The sequence below is a fragment of the Pinus tabuliformis genome, chromosome 7 (genome assembly GCF_031772625.1).
Source record: "Pinus tabuliformis cultivar Carrire ecotype Pingquan chromosome 7, CPIR1, whole genome shotgun sequence".
Lineage (NCBI taxonomy): Eukaryota > Viridiplantae > Streptophyta > Pinopsida > Pinales > Pinaceae > Pinus > Pinus tabuliformis.
This window is the reverse complement of record NC_142293.1, coordinates 1805143663-1805160071: the sequence shown is the minus strand read 5'-3', so window position 1 is coordinate 1805160071 and position 16409 is coordinate 1805143663. Positions and strand designations below refer to the sequence as shown.

Sequence of the window (16409 nt, the reverse complement as noted above, 5' to 3'; positions counted from 1 at the left end):
GTGATTGTTCATACATTTTGTGTATTCCTATCGAAATCGTCACACAACTTGCAGAGGAATGTGCCACAGTGTTCTAGAGTGGGAACGTGAGGTAGTTAGAGTGAGCTGAGTATTGAAATAGAGCACCATTGTTTTGAACATTGTCACATCCTTTTGATTGGAATTCATACCATTACCTTTGAGCGAGAGTTTCATCCTTGATGAGGAAAGGCGATTAGGATCATTCCTGGAGTTGGGAGACGAGTGAAGGTTGTGGAGAATCAATTTCACAGACAGCCAAAATTCATTTATAATGTGTCATGTGGGCATATTTATAGAAAGAGGAGTGACCTTTCATCTACCTCGTGATTGTTGAGATACCTATAGAAAATATGACCTTGCAAGATACTCAGGAAATTTTCTACAAATTCTTATGAATTTGAGTTACCTATGGGCATAGGTATCTCACTTATTTACAATGTGGTTGATTTGTATCCTTTCAAGCTAGTGATGAAATTGCATCTAAAACAAATGAGAATTGTGTAGAATTTAGTGAACAAATATGGATGCAGAAAATTCCTATGAAAAAGGTTCTAGAAGCTAAAAGAATTTTCGACATCAAAGTTGCAAAACACACTAGGGGGAAGAGTATTTTCAATAATTAGTGAAGTGAAAACATCCCCTGGTTGAATATTCTACTTGGATGAATGTTTCATCTCTACAGAAAGAAGGTTATTATGTCAAAGACCTTATGGGCAGGAGCTCATAAAATTTTCTTCCCTAGGAAGCCTGATGTAGGTGCATTGATGGAGCACAAACTTAATGAAGACTGGACAAATCATTCCAATGTGATGGGATGGTCACATGGCAATGCTGGGGGCAAAAGATATTTGTTTAGAAATTGTAAATATTTAATTCAGGAGTAGTTTTGACTTTTTAATAAGTGGATATATTTTCTGTTGTAAATATTATTTTTGTTTCCTTGTTTGTGTAGAATATGGAACAATTCATATCTTGTGACTATTGGTTGTCCCATGTTGGCTTTCTTTTTAAAGAGAAAAAGTTCCTAAAATAAAGAGAGAGGGAGGATAAGGAAAGGCTCGTGGTTCTCTGTGAAATTATAGTCTTGTTGCATTTCATTGTGCTTTCCTTTTGTGTGAATAAGGAAGTGTTGTTTGTTGTGTGAATGGAATAGTTGAATAGTCAATGGAAGTGTAATTGATATGGTTTAAAATTGAATCGAAATCTAGTGTTTGAAGAAATTCGTTGTCTTCTTATAAACTGTGGTTAATCATAATTTTGTTCTTATCCATTGTTTATCTTTGGCAGTCAGTACTTATTCCATCAAATTGCATTAATAATATGAGCTTTGAAGCCTTAATCATTGTGATTGTTCATACATTTTGTGTATTCCTATCGAAATGGTCACACAACTTGCAGAGAAATGTGCCACAATGTTCCATAGTGGGAACGTGAGGTAGTTACAGTGATATGAGCATTGAAACATAGCACATTTGTTTTGAACACCGTTACATCCTTTTGATTGGAATTCATACCATTACCTTTGAGCGAGAGTTTCATCCTTGACGAGGAAACGCAATTAGGATCATTCCCGGAGTTGGGAGACGTGTCTAGGTTGTGGGGAATCAATTTTACAGAGAGCCAAAAGTCCTTTACAATGTGTCATGCAGGCATATTTATAGACAGAGGAGTGACCTTTCATCTACCTCGTGATGGTTGGGCTACCTATAGAATATAAGACCTTGCAAGATACTCAGGAAATTTTCTACAAATTCTTGATTTCATTTACCTATGGGCATATGTATCTCACTTATTTTCAATGTGGTTGATTTGTATCCCTATCAAGATGGAGATGAAAGTGCATCTAAAACAAATGAAAGTTCTGGAGAATTTAGTGAACAAAGATGGATGAAGCAAATTCCTATAAAAAAGGTTCTAGAAGCTGAAATAATTTTCAACACCAAAGTTGCAAAACACACCAGGGGGAAGAGTATCTGCAATAATTAGTGAAGTGGAAACGTCCCCCGGTTGAATATTCTACTTGGATGAATGTTTCAGCTCTACAAAAAGAAGGTTATTATGTCGAAGACCTTTTGGGCAGGAGCTCATAAACCTTTCTTTCCTAGGAAGCCTGATGTAGGTGCATTGATGGAGCACAAACTTAATGAAGATTGGACAAATCTTTCCAATGTGATGGGATGGTCACATGGCAATGCTAGCGGAAAAGATATTTGTTTAGAAGTTGTAAATATTTAATTCAGGAGTTGTTTTGACTTTTTAATAAGTGGAGATATTTTCTGTTGTAAATATTATTTTAGTTTCCTTGTTTCTATAGAAGATGGAACGATTCATATCTTGTGACTATTGGTTGTCCCATTTTGGCTTTATTTTTAAAGAGAGCAAGTGCCTTAAATAAAGAGAGAGGGAGGATAAGGAAAGGCTCGTGGTTCTCTGTGAAATTATAGTCTTGTTGCATTTCATTGTACTTTCCTTCTGTGTGATAAAGGAAGTGTTGTTTGTTGTGTGAATGGCATAGTTGAATAGAAAATGGTATTGTAAATTGATATGGTTTGAAATTGAATCAAAATCTAGTGTTTTAAGCAATTCGTTGTCTTCTTATAAACTGTGTTTAATCATAATTTTGTTCTTATGCGTTGTTTATCTTTGGAAGTTAGTACTTATTCCATCAAATTACATTAATAATATGAATGTTGAAGCCTTAATCATTGTGATTGTTCATACATTTTTTGTATTCCTATCGAAATGGTCACACAACTTGCAGAGGAATGTGACAATGTTCCAGAGTGGGAATGTAAGGTAGTTACAGTGAGCTGAGCATTGAAATAGAGCACCATTGTTTCGAACATTGTCACATCCTTTTGATTGGAATTCATAACATTACCTTTGAGTGAGAGTTTCATCCTTGACGAGGAAAGGCGATTAGGATCATTCCCAGAGTTGGGAGATGAGTCAAGGCCGTGGAGAACCAATTTTACAGAGAGCTAAGTTATTTCACCTTCTTGAAATTCATAAAACAAAGTTTTAAAGAGTGTTATGAAATCATTTCATGGTGCCTACATGTTTTTTTTTTAGCGCTACAAAATCATTCCGTAGCCCAAGAACAAAAGAAATTTTTGTGTTGCATTTTGGTTCCTAAGTCTCCTTTTGGCCTGCCATTGTTATCACTATGTGCTCAGTGCAGGATTATTGACATTGTTTCATCTTTTAGTCACATATACCATTATTTATCACATTTTTGCAGCCTATTACATGTACAGGAGGAGCATGTTTAGTTTAGTCAAGGCATGATGATTGACCTTAATATTTTTTACCCCTTGCCATTGACGTCAAAGGGGGAAAGAGATTCAACTCAGCTTTGATGATTAGATTCAAGAAGGAAGACGAGGGTCAAGTTGACACCAATGTCAAAGGGGGAGCTTGTTGGCAATGTAGTGTTTTCCATTGATGTCAACCGGTGCTTAACAATGTTCCAACTTTGTAATCATCATGTATATGTTATCTATAGGTTTATTGCGTGGTCTCCATTAGAGGAAATTTTAGCCTAAAAGTTCCCATGAAATTTTCATGTAATTTCCATGTCATAATATGTAAACCAATCAAAATCAGTTAAATTTGAAAAGAGGTACATGTAAATATTTTGGAGGGAAAAGAAGAAAAACTACTTTTTTTAATGAAAAGAGGTACATATAAATATTTTGGAGGGAAAAGAAGAAAAACTATTTTTTTTAATTGTATTTTTGGCTTATCTTCTTATAGGTTTACTCAATTTGAAGTGTAGACACTCGTTAGATGCAGAATTAAATTCGACATCCAAACACACTTTTTTAATGTATCTTCAATTTTTATCAATGTGGGTCTTCTCAAAAGTATGCATAATAGGTACTCATTGGATGAAAAATTAAATTTGACATCCAACGAGTGTCTACACTTGAATTTTAAGTAAACCTATAAGGATATAAACCAAAAATACAATAAATAAAAAAGTAGTTTTCTTCTTTTCCCTCCAAAATTCATAACTTTTTTATTATTATTTTAACTATTATTTTATCATTTTCCTTAGGAGGCCACTTTTAGGCTGAAATTTCCTCTAATGCTATGTTTGGAAGAGTGTCTCAAAATTGCATATCCATATCTTGAAGTTGAGCTGCAAATTGATAGGTGAAGGTTTATGATGATGACGTGATACCTGCCTAGGGAGATTGAACATGTTTGGAGGTTTTGTTATCATAATAAGAGACTTGACATGTGTGCTAAATGGTCCTACTATTGAAATTTGGTACCGAAGGACAGGTGGTTCCCTTAGGCTTTGATCTTTGGCCTAGGGAAAAGTGTCCAACAGAATTTAATTTTTCTCCTAAAGTGACTTTATAATTTTATAAAGTTAAATCTAATTTAAAAGTGACTTTAAGTGATAAAGTTACTAAGTCTAATTTTAAAGTGACTTTTATAAAGTCAATGAAAAATTAGAAAGGAAAAGTGACTTTGGAAATAAATGACTAAGTGGGTCCTTATTAAAGTGGGGTGAATTAAAAAATAAAAAGTGAGATTTAAATGAGCATTTAATCTCAGCCATTGATCTAAATCTATTTCAGCCATTGGATTTAGAGATCACCCAAAAGTCACTTGGGTCACCCAAAAGTCATTTGGAGTTATATTAAGGGAGGAAAAGGAGGAAAAGATCACATTCGATTCAATTCTTTCATGAGCAGATTGGGAGAAGGAGAGCAAGAGAGCAAGAGAGATTTCTGAGCAGGGAGGAGAAGGAGACAGTAGCTTGGCACACATTCCAAAGCAGCAGTTGAGCAGATTTGTACAGCTGATTCAGCACACAGTGAAAGGTAGATTTTGGCACGATTTTTGAGGAGAGGTTTGCACCAAAATCGAGGAGCATTTTGTTGGTTTTTTTGCACGCAAAACGAGGGCCATACAACAGCATTTAATGATGAAAGTGGGCACGAAAATCGAGGAGACCATACAGCATTTATTGCTGTCCTGTTTGCTGTAATTTCCAGTTTGCTGTGAAGCATGGGAAAAGAGATAAGTTGTAAATTTGCTTGCTGATTTTTTGCTGAAAATTTCTCACTGTAAAAGGCAATTTTCAGAAATAAAGAAGAGCTCTCAAACTGGTTTTCTCCAAGAGTTGTAGGGGGTTTTTCCAGGGTCACATTGACCAAAAATCTCAGTGTTTAAATGTGTTTTAATGGCTGTTTATTACTGCTGATTTTTATTTCTGCAATTTCCAGCATTCTGTAAAATTTCCAGAATTTGTGTTTTCAGCAAATTTATTTTTTTCAGCTTGTTAAATGTATGGTTATGGGAAAGGGCATTTAACTATATGGGAGAAATAAGGAGAAACTGAAAACCGGGGTGGGAAAACAGAAATTTCTACATGGTATCAGAGCTTGAGTGCTGAAGGGCAGTTTGGGACAGCAAAAGAAAAAATTACAGCTACTGATTTTTCACTCAGAAAATTCTAGCAAGCTGATTTTTTTCATAAACAGCAGTTTTATCTTTACTACAGCAGTGCTATTTTTCAGTTTTAGGACAGCAGGATGTCATTGGGATTGAGGGTGGAGGATAGGCTGGATGGGCATACAAATTACAACGTTTGGAAGGAGAGAATGCAGAGTATCTGTGAGGAGGCAGAAGTCTGGGATATCATGGTGCATACCACATAGAACCCTGTTGTTGTGCCTACTGATGCTACTCAATTGACAGCTTATAATAAAAAGAACGACAAGGGTAAGAGGCTGATTCTAGATGGAATCAAAGACCATTGCATTCCTCATGTGAGAGGAAAGAGCAATGCCCATGAGATGTGGACAGCATTGTCCAATCTCTACCAGAGTACCAATGAGAACCGGAAGATGGTCCTGAAGGAGAAGCTGAAGAACATTAAGATGGGTAATGATAGTGCAGCTGGATATCTCAAAAAGATTACTAATGTGAGAGATGAGTTGGCAGCGATGGGAGAGGCCATTCCACCCACTGAGTTGGTGCGGATTGCAGTGAATGGCCTCCCCCGTTCATGGTTGAACTTTGCTGATAGGGTTTGTGCACGTGAGACCCTTCCCACATGGGAGAGGTTTTGGGATGATTGCATTCAGACAGAGATCAGGAAAGGTTAGCTTGGGGCAGCCATGCCAGTTGAGCAGGATGAGGATGTAGCACTGGTGGCAGGAGGCAAGAAAGGCAAAGGGAAGAAGCAGGCTTCCACAAGTAGTGGTGGGGGCAAAGACAATGGTAAAGGTAAACAGGGGAACACACAGAAGGACTATTCCAAGGTGAAGTGTTGGAATTGTCAAAAGATGGGACACTATGCAGTTGTGTGTCCGGAGAAGAAGAAGAAGAAGGGGAAGAACCAGGACGTGGCAGCTTCAGCTGAGATTGAGGACTTTGCTGGTCGTTTTAACCGAGAGTTTACGTTCACTACATGTGAGTCCTCTAGTGCAGGATCACCTGCCACACAGGTTCAGAGGGAGCATGCTTTTCCCTCGATTAGCGGAGCATCTTCAGGTATCTGGTATGTGGACAGCAGGGCTTCACGTCATATGACAGGAGTCCGTGAGTACTTCTCAGAGCTTTCAGAGAGTGGCACTGATATTGAGGTAGTACTCGGTGATGACAGAGTTGTTAGAGCAGTCGGGGTGGGGACAGTGACATTTCAGAGGGAGTCCAAACCTCCCTTGAAGGTGTCAGAGGTTCTTTATGTGCCAGGGATGAGGAAGAACCTCATATCCGTCTCAGCTTTGGAGGACAGAGGATATGAGGTACTGTTCAGGGTAGGACAGGTATTGATGTATCCCAGGGGCACTCCAGCTGATTCAGCTAGAGTGATAGGTGTACGCCATGCAAAGGTGTACAAGTTTGCATTCCAGCCCCTTTTGGAATTGAGCAGTAGTACCGACAGCAGAGCTAGCAGTTCTGAGCTGTGTGAGATTTGGCACCGCAGGATGGGACATATGTATCATGGAGCCTTGAGGACATTGCGGGAGATCACTACAGGTGTGCCAGATTTCAGTACTGATCACTTTGATACTTGCAGAGGTTGTACGATGGGCAAGTTTGCCAAATCCCCTTTTCCCAGCAGTGACAGCAGAGCGACTGGGATAATTGATTTGATTCATTCTAATGTGAGCGGTCGGATGTCTCATGTTTCCTTGAGTGGATATGAGTACTATGTTTTATTCATTGATGATCACTCCAGGAGGACCTGGATTTATTTCTTGAAGACCAAGAGTGAGGTCTTCAAGCGGTTTCAGGAGTTCAGAGCTCTTGTGGAGACACAGACAGGTCAGAAGATCAAGTCCCTGAGGTCGGACAATGGAGGAGAGTACACCCTTGGAGAGTTTGTTGATTATTGTGCAGAGGCAGGCATTAGGAGGGAGTTCATTGTTCCTTACAACCTCCAGCAGAATGGGGTTGCGGAGAGGAAGAACAGATCCATCATAGGGGCTGCCAAAGCCATGTTACATGATCAGGGGTTGCCATTGTTCTTGTGGGCAGAGGCCTCCAACACAGCTATTTACTTGCAGAACAGGAGTCCACATCGTGCCTTGGGGCACATGACTCCGGATGAGGCTTTCTCTAGGAAGAAGCCTGATATTGGTCATCTTCATATCTTTGGATGCATTACATACTCCTATATACCCAAGGAGAAGAGGACCAAACTAGAGCCCACCGCAGAGGAGGGTATCTTTGTGGGCTACAGTGAGACCTCAAAGGCCTTTCGGATTTACATTCCTGCACAGAGGAGATTTGTTGTCAGACGGGATGTGAAGTTCGAGGAGGACAGGGCCTTTAGGAGGTCACGGGAGCTAGAGTATCTGGATCAGGCAGACCCTCAGCAGCAGTTGAGTCAGTCGTAGGGATTCAGTGGGCAGGGATCAGGAGGATCTCGAGGTACATCTATGAGGATGTCAGGTCCGTCAGTGAGTAGTGGCTTACCGAGCTAGAGGGGTGGTGCTCCGGGCAGCATGCAGAGCAGTTCACAGAGCAGTTCACTAGGGAGTCCACTGATGGACAGTTCACACGGTACCTCAGCTTCTACAGGTTCAGGTGCAGGCAGGAGGACAACAGACAGACAGTCAGGAATTCAGGCTCCTGATGATGATGATGAGGAGGAGTTTCATTCTCCGGTGGGAGAAGTGTGCTCAGGGAAGAGGAAGCCCAAGTGGCTTCAGGACACCTTGAGAGATGCCTCATCTGTTGCTGAGCCGAAGAGGCAGGTCAGAGAGAGTAGACCACCTGAGAGGTTTTGTAGCTATATGGCGATGGTTACCAACATCCTTGACTCTGAGCCTTCTAGCTATGAGGAGGCAGCTAGCCAGTAGGTCTTGAGAGAGGCCATGCAGGAGGAGTATTCTTCTATCATGAAGAATGATGTTTGGGAGGTGGTGCCGAGGCCTGAGGGAAAATCCGTGGTTACTTCCAGATGGCTTTACAAGGTAAAGCATGTTGCAGATGGCAGCATTGAGAAATTCAAAGCAAGGTTTGTGGCTAGAGGGTTCTCCCAGGTAGAGGGAGTTGATTATGAGGAGACCTTCACTCTCGTGGCTCGATATACTTCGATCCGCTCCATTATATCGATAGCAGCAGAGATGGGTTGGAAGATCCACCAGATGGATGTGAAGACCGCATTTCTCAATGGCTTCATACAGGAGGAGGTGTACATTGAGCAGCCACAGGGCTTTGAGGTGCATGGGAAGGAGTCCCATGTGTGCAGACTGAAGAAGGCCCTTTATGGCCTGAAGCAAGCTCCCAGAGCTTGGTACTCCAGGATAGATACATATTTACAGGGGATGGGTTTCACAAAGAGTGAGGCAGATCCAAACCTTTACTTTATTGTGATTGGTGAGGAGCCTCTCATTCTGGTGCTGTATGTGGATGACTTGATCATTACAGGTGCAGAGAGACTCATAGAGCACTGCAAGAGAGATCTTGCGACGGAGTTTGAGATGAAGGACATCGGCTTGATGCATTACTTTTTGGGTTTGGAGGTGTGGCAGGAGGAGGGGCATTTCTTCCTGAGGGAGGGGAAGTATATTGTGGACATCCTTAGCAAATTCCACATGGAGGATTGTAGACCCATGTCGACACCAATGATCACCAATTGGAAGAAGCTTCATGCTTCGAATTCCGAGTTGGTGGATCCCACATTGTACAGGCAGCTGATTGGTTCCTTGATGTATTTGGTCAACACTAGACCAGATATCTGTTTTGCAGTCAACACGATGAGTCAGTTTATGTGTGAGCCTAGGAAGGTTCACTGGGTGGCTGCAAAACACATTTTGTGGTACTTGCAGGGGACAGTGGATTATGGTCTGGACTACAGACAGGGAGATGGAGTGAGATTGGCAGGATACACTGATTCTGATTGGGCAGGTTGTGCTTCTGATAGGAAGAGCACTTCAGGGTGTTGTTTTGGGTTGGGTTCAGCAGTAGTGTCATGGTTTAGCCGGAAGCAGCAGTCAGTAGCACTGAGTTCAGCGGAAGCAGAGTATATGGTAGCCAGTCTAGCTAGTTGTGAGGCTATCTGGCTTCGCAAGATGTTGTTTGGCTTATTTGGTCAGCCGTTGAGACCTTCAGTGATTTACTGTGATAATCAGAGTTGCATTAAACTCACAGAGAATCTAGTATTTCATGACAGGTCAAAGCATATCGGGATCAGATATCATTCCATCAGAGACTATGTTCAGAAGGGAGTTGTGAAGCTTGAGTATATTTCCACTGATGAGCAGGTTGCAGATATCCTTACCAAAGCCTTACCACGGGGCAAGCATGTCTACTTCAGAGAGAAGATGGGTGTGGTGAGGAACACCTTCCTCGGTAAGAGGGAGTGTTGAAATTTGGTACCGGAGGACAGGTGGTTCCCTTAGGCTTTGATCTTTGGCCTAGGGAAAAGTGTCCAACAGAATTTAATTTTTCTCCTAAAGTGACTTTATAATTTTATAAAGTTAAATCTAATTTAAAAGTGACTTTAAGTGATAAATTTACTAAGTCTAATTTTAAAGTCACTTTTATAAAGTCAATGAAAAATTAGAAAGGAAAAGTGACTTTGGAAATAAATGACTAAGTGGGTCCTTATTAAAGTGGGGTGAATTAAAACATAAAAAGTGAGATTTAAATGAGCATTTAATCTCAGCCATTGACCTAAATCTATTTCAGCCATTGGATTTAGAGATCACCCAAAAGTCATTTGGAGTTATATTAAGGGAGGAAAAGGAGGAAAATATCACATTCGATTCAATTCTTTCATGAGCAGATTGGGAGAAGGAGAGCAAGAGAGAAAGAGAGATTTCTGAGCAGGGAGGAGAAGGAGACAGCAGCTTGGCACACATTCCAAGGCAGCAGTTGAGCAGATTTGTACAGCTGATTCAGCACACAGTGAAAGGCAGATTTTGGCACGATTTTCGAGGAGAGGTTTGCACAAAAATCGAGGAGCAGTTTGCTGGTTTTTCTGCACGCAAAACGAGGGCCATACAGCAGCATTTAATGCTGAAAGTGGGCACGAAAATCGAGGAGACCATACAGCATTTATTGCTGTCCTGTTTGCTGTAATTTCCAGTTTGCTGTGAAGCATGGGAAAAGAGATAAGTTGTAAATTTGCTTGCTGATTTTTTGTTGAACATTTCTCACTGTAAAAGGCAATTTTCAGAAATAAAGAAGAGCTCTCAAACTGGTTTTCCCCAAGAGTTGTAGGGGGTTTTTCTAGGGTCACATTGACCAAAAATCTCAGTGTTTAAATGTGTTTTAATGGCTGTTTATTACTGCTGATTTTTATTTCTGCAATTTCCAACATTCTGTAAAATTTCCAGAATTTGTGTTTTCAACAATTTTTTTTTTTTTCAGCTTGTTAAATGTATGGTTATGGGAAAGGGAATTTAACTATATGGGAGAAATAAGGAGAAACTGAAAACCGGGGTAGGAAAACAGAAATTTCTACACCTACAAGCTCAGGAGGTGATAAAAGACTTGTGTGAACAAGTTATGAAAGTTTGGAGTTGATTAGATGTAAGAAAAGGGCTGAAATTAGGGTAACTTAGGTTTCCTGAAGACAACCTACATTAGTCACTCGTGTTTCCTTGATTATACCTATGTTACATCTCCTAGTAATGCTTTTCAAGAATGGAGGATTAGCGTTACCCTGCCTAGACTCAAATTTCTAGGTTTTATGCACATCCTAATGAATTTTAGAAGTTTATACTTTGGTATTTCTTCATGGTAACTCGTATAATAGTCTGAGAAATTTAATTCCTATTCTAGAAGGTGATTAAAGTTGAAATTTAAAGGAGAAATATTATAAATAAGAGAACACCTTCTTGCAGCGAGGTTGGATGGATTGAGAGAGCGACCCATTGATTGGGTATTGAGTGAAGTGCATTGTGGATGTAGTTGCATATTGTATATCAGATGTAAATAAGATTTTGTTGTGCATGTCCCAAAATTTGTTGCTTGCAGGTAAGTGCTCAGAGTGGAGAAAAAGTTGTAGAGGATTGTGTGATCTAGTTAGAGAACATATTTGTTGGTGTTCATATATCAAGTTTTTGTTGTAAAGATTGTTTCTTGATTACTGGGGTCCTAGTTTGAGATATTCCAAAAGTGGCCCTAGAGAATTTTAGGGGTAGTGGCTCCTTGTTGGTGGTCACTAGCTAAATTGTTTTATGGGTGGTGCCTCCTTACTGGTGGTGGCTAGCTAAATTTTTTTATGGGTAGTGGCCAACTAAACATATGTATAAGATATTTTGATTAATAGATGATTTAGAGCAGCATAACATTAGCAGGGTAGTTTTTATCCCCTTTAGGGTTTTCACTAGAAATACTTGTGTCTGTTTGTGCATGCATGTTTGGATGTTTCTCATGGATTTATTGTGTTGAATTTGTGATTCTTTCACACTAAAATCTACTAATGTTATTTATGTATGTTGTTGTTCAGTAAACATACAAAAATAAGTAAAAATTATATAAGGATTGTCAGTACTGATTCACCCCCCTCTTAGTAGTGATCAACATTTCTAAAACAGACAATGAATTAAGACATCTAGTCGAGCCTCTACGCCATTCTTTGCAAGAAAAAGAAACAACCAAGTACCCAAACCTTGACCAATCGTGGGATAGTCAAGTAAGTTGGGTTAGTCGGCCCCGACCTCAGTCAATGTAGTTGGTTGATCTATGTATTTTCGAGTGGATTTTTTTACCCTGATCTTGACTAACTGAGTACAAGCAAGAAGCTCCTCCATCACCCAATCGCAATCGTTGATTTCAGTGGAGGACTATGACGACAAAGCATCTGGTCAAAATAATTCACATGCCCATGGTTGGGAGGAGGATGTGTTAAGAATATAACAAGGACCTCATGCAATGTTTGACTAGGTTTGGTACCACATAAGCATGGGGTTTGAGCCCACGATCTCCCTTGTTGCACTCAAGCATCCCCAAGTAAATTCTGATAATGGCGAGTTTAGAAAACGGGGGGTGTATCCACTCATTGGATAAGAAAATTTATCCTGCGGTAAGAGCATAGTTCCATCCTTTGGTAGAGGGGAATGAGCATCTTATGGGTTAGATCTAGTTTGAGGGACTGTCACCAACACGATGTCAATGGGGTTGATTGCATCACATCTCATGTTGGATCAGTTGTCTCTTAGAGGTTATGCAAACTGTAACATCTTTTTTTTTATCCCTACTTTTGTAACATCAAATGTAACTATGACTTCAATGTGTGGGAACTATAATTGGTTGAACCTTTGTTTTAACAATCATTAATTATTAATTAAATTTAACCACATTTGTTGGAGGAAGGGACAACTTATAGATGTGAGTTATGAGGGGAATTTCTTATTTTACTTGCATAACCTTAAAAGCCATACCCTATTGAATTAAATGTCAGAACCACTCGCAACTAAGAAAAGCCATTTTACCTGAGAGGTTTTAATGTGATGTGATTGGGGTTGAACTAGAGTTTTCATATTTTATGGCAATTCGTTTATTAAGAGTAAAGATCAGAATGGGAAGTTCCCATTCTCATCCTTCCTTCTTATGAATTAAAGAGAGCCAAGGCAATTTGAAGGGATGCAAGAGAAATTCTACATATACACATAGTTGAAATGAATTCAGGGTTCGCTTCACTTGTTAGATGAGAAGGAAGTTGCTCGAAAATTCACTATTTAAAGCTTCCTATGAAACTAGATGTGCCCCCCCCCCCCCCCTTCTAAGTTTGGAGGTTGTATGACCTTGAGCCAGTGCCCTATGTCTTTGGGTGTTAACTATCTTGATAGTGATTGAGGCCACTGAAATCCCCTTGTCAATGTATGTTGCTGGTGTGTAGTTTTGTGATAGAATTAAACCACTGTGTGCTTATGATTAGGTTGATGAACTACTTAGTGCTTGCTAACTTGCTGATGAACCATCTTCATTTGGAATCAATCCTTGGTTAAACCATTGGGTTCTTTTAGTTAGGTTGATGAATCACTTAATTCTTTCCAAGTTCTCGCTAACTCACAGATGGACCACCTTCATATTGGAATCAATCCCTGGGTTAAACCAACAAGAGATTTTAGTTAGGATGATGAACCACTTAGTTCTTGTTAAGTGCTTATTAATTTCCTAATGAACAACTTTCATATTGGAATCAATCCTTGGGTTAAACCACTAGGTGCTTTCAATTAGAACAATGAACCACTTAGTGCTTTCTAAGTGCTTGATAACTAGCTAATGAACCACCTTCATAGTGGAATCAATCCTTGGGTTAATCCATTGGGTTCTTGCAGTTAGGTTGATGAATAACTTAGTGCTTGCTAAGTTCTTTCTAGCTGACTAGTTAACCACCTTCATAGTGGGTTCAATCCTTAGAAACTAAACAAAACACTCCCCTTAGTAATTTGGGTGAATTCCTGTGATGTGAAGCTCAAAGAGTAAGCGAGTCACTCTAGTTCTTACTGTCGAAAGATTAGTTGACGAACCACCTAGAAAATGGGATTCATCTCTTGAGTGTTTGACGAAACCGTTGATGTGAATTTTCCCTTTGGAAGAATCCCCTTGGACTCTGGATCTAACTTGGGGGTGGTTAATTGCAAGAGATATTATAGTGTAGTTGGGCTATGGTTGGGTGGAGAGTGGAAGTCCCTCCTTCAATTGCCAACAATTTTAACTCACTCGAATAAGTATAATAATTTATGCATATATGGCTATGCTTGTTATGTTAATTGTTAATATATGGTTATGTATGATTCATGAATGAATGCTTCAATCACTGAATATTCATGGTTTACTAACTATTTTACTTGTGTAGGATGGTAATGAACATGGTAAATTTTAGGGGTGAATTTTAGCCCAAGGGCGAAATTTAAGGGGTTTTGCATTTAGAGGGGTGAAATTTTTATAAAACACCCTTTTCATATAGTTAACCCAACTTTTATTTAAAAAATAATTATTTTTTTTATTTTAGCCCAAAAAAAAGGGCGGATAAACCCTGCGAAGGCTCATTTGGCCCTATTCGCTTGGTTTGGGAGATTGTATTCCCTTAAAATCGCTGGATTTTCTGATTCGCACATGGTTTGGGAGATTGTGTTCCATTAAAATCACCGAATTTTCTGATTTGCAGTGTTAAATTCGTTTGCAATCACCCCGTTTTTGGTTTTCCTGGTTTGGGAGTGGTTTGGGAGGTTCGATTTGGTCCCAATCACCCTGATTTTTTGGTTTTCAAATGGAGGAAAATGGTGAATGACTCCCTGTTTTCAAATCGGTTTTCATGGTGTATAAATTTGTTTTCAAATCAGTTTTCATGGTGTATAAATTTGCTAGTTTTGGTCCTCGGATTTCTCAGTTCACAAATCCGACTCTTTCCAGCAGGGCTGAGGGCTAGTTAGAGGGCATCCATGAAGTCTAAACAAAGCTAAGATATGGCAATCCATTCTTGTGAAGAACATTAGCCTAAGGAAGGAGCAGCAGAATCTCAAGGAGAAGCCGAGCTCGAAGAGGACAAAAGGAAGTTTGTTCTGTGCATGTGAAGAGGCCGAAGTTTGTCCAGAAGCAAGGCCAAAGTTCTGTTTCTTTTCTAAGCTCTAGAAGGATTTGTTTATAGGTAGAAATAAGCCCACTGAAATTCTGCCTGAGGTGTATTTTGTTCTGAGTCAAAAGGGGCGGGTCGAAGCCCTAGAAAGTGGCCTAACAACCTCATATCTGCCCACTGTAGGAAGCCAAAAGGCCTCAGGACTTGCACAAGAGTTTGTGGGGGGCCGAAGCCCTAGAGGAGGCCAAAAAAGACCTCAAACCTTGACTAGTAGCAGGTGAAATGCCTTAAACATAGAGTGGGCTAGAGCGAAATAAGCGTCATAGGGACTAGGGTGTACATTTTGTGCAGAATCCTCCATTTCTTGCCGACTCATTGCAACCAGCGCTAGGTGTTACAGATCCATTTGGGCACATCAACCCCAACTTACAGATCAGTAATATTAGGGCCCATCAAACCCTAATTCAGTTGTTACATGCCCTAAAGAAGTCAATCATCAGAATGCCTAGCTTCCCAAGAAGTTTCATGACTAAAATCATCCAGAAACTACCTCTAAGAAGATCAGTGTAGGTAGGCCTTCATTAGGGTGCGCTGCAATGCAAACCATACATTGATAGGGTGCTATGCAGTGCACTTGGTCCCCCTTTGGCCTGTGTTGGGCGAATTTGAGCGAATTTCCATGAGGGTTTGAAAGATTCCTTATCCATTAGATGCCTCTAAAAGTTTCTCAAACCTATCTACTCCTTTGAGCTCATATTTAGATGAGGAAGGGAGTTAAGGAACATCAATCCCTTATCCCTTCCTCCATGGAACGAAATTCTAAGTTTGGGAGGGCATTCATTATCAACATTTATGGCATAACTTCCTTCATTTACCTATAAAAAGTCCACTCATCTAAGTGATCAGGGGTTGGAGATTATTGAATTATAGGGAGATGTTGTTAGTATGAGACTTGAGTTGATTTCAAGTATTGTAATGATGTCAAAATGTCTTGCTTGTTATGAGGAGAGGATGGGATTGAACTGGAGGAGTGATGCTGAATCGAGCAATGGGTTGTAACTCTTCCTTTTACTAATAAAGTGTTCAAAGCTTTTTCCATATGCTTGTGTTATTCATTTATGCTTTCATATGTGTATCATGTACTTGATTCCATGCTATGTTTAATCAATAGATCATTATCATATGCTTTGATTGGTTGTTGTCTTCTGTCTGTGTGTAGGTACTCTTCAAGCGGATTAAGTACGGAGAGGAGCGATATAATTGGTCAAGGGGTATAAGGAGCAAATGAAAGCTACAGGTAGGATTCTTTGCCTCTTATTTTATCTATTGGTCGTAGGAAAAGTAGAGAATGTTTTGCACTGTTGTTCTAGACTTAGCT

The 16409-nt window shown here is 39.8% G+C and overlaps 1 pseudogene; it reads left to right on the top strand.

Annotated features, from left to right (window-relative positions):
* Positions 1-16409, top strand: part of LOC149255573 ((R)-linalool synthase 2, chloroplastic-like) — a 149499-nt pseudogene that overhangs the window by 47689 nt on the left and 85401 nt on the right.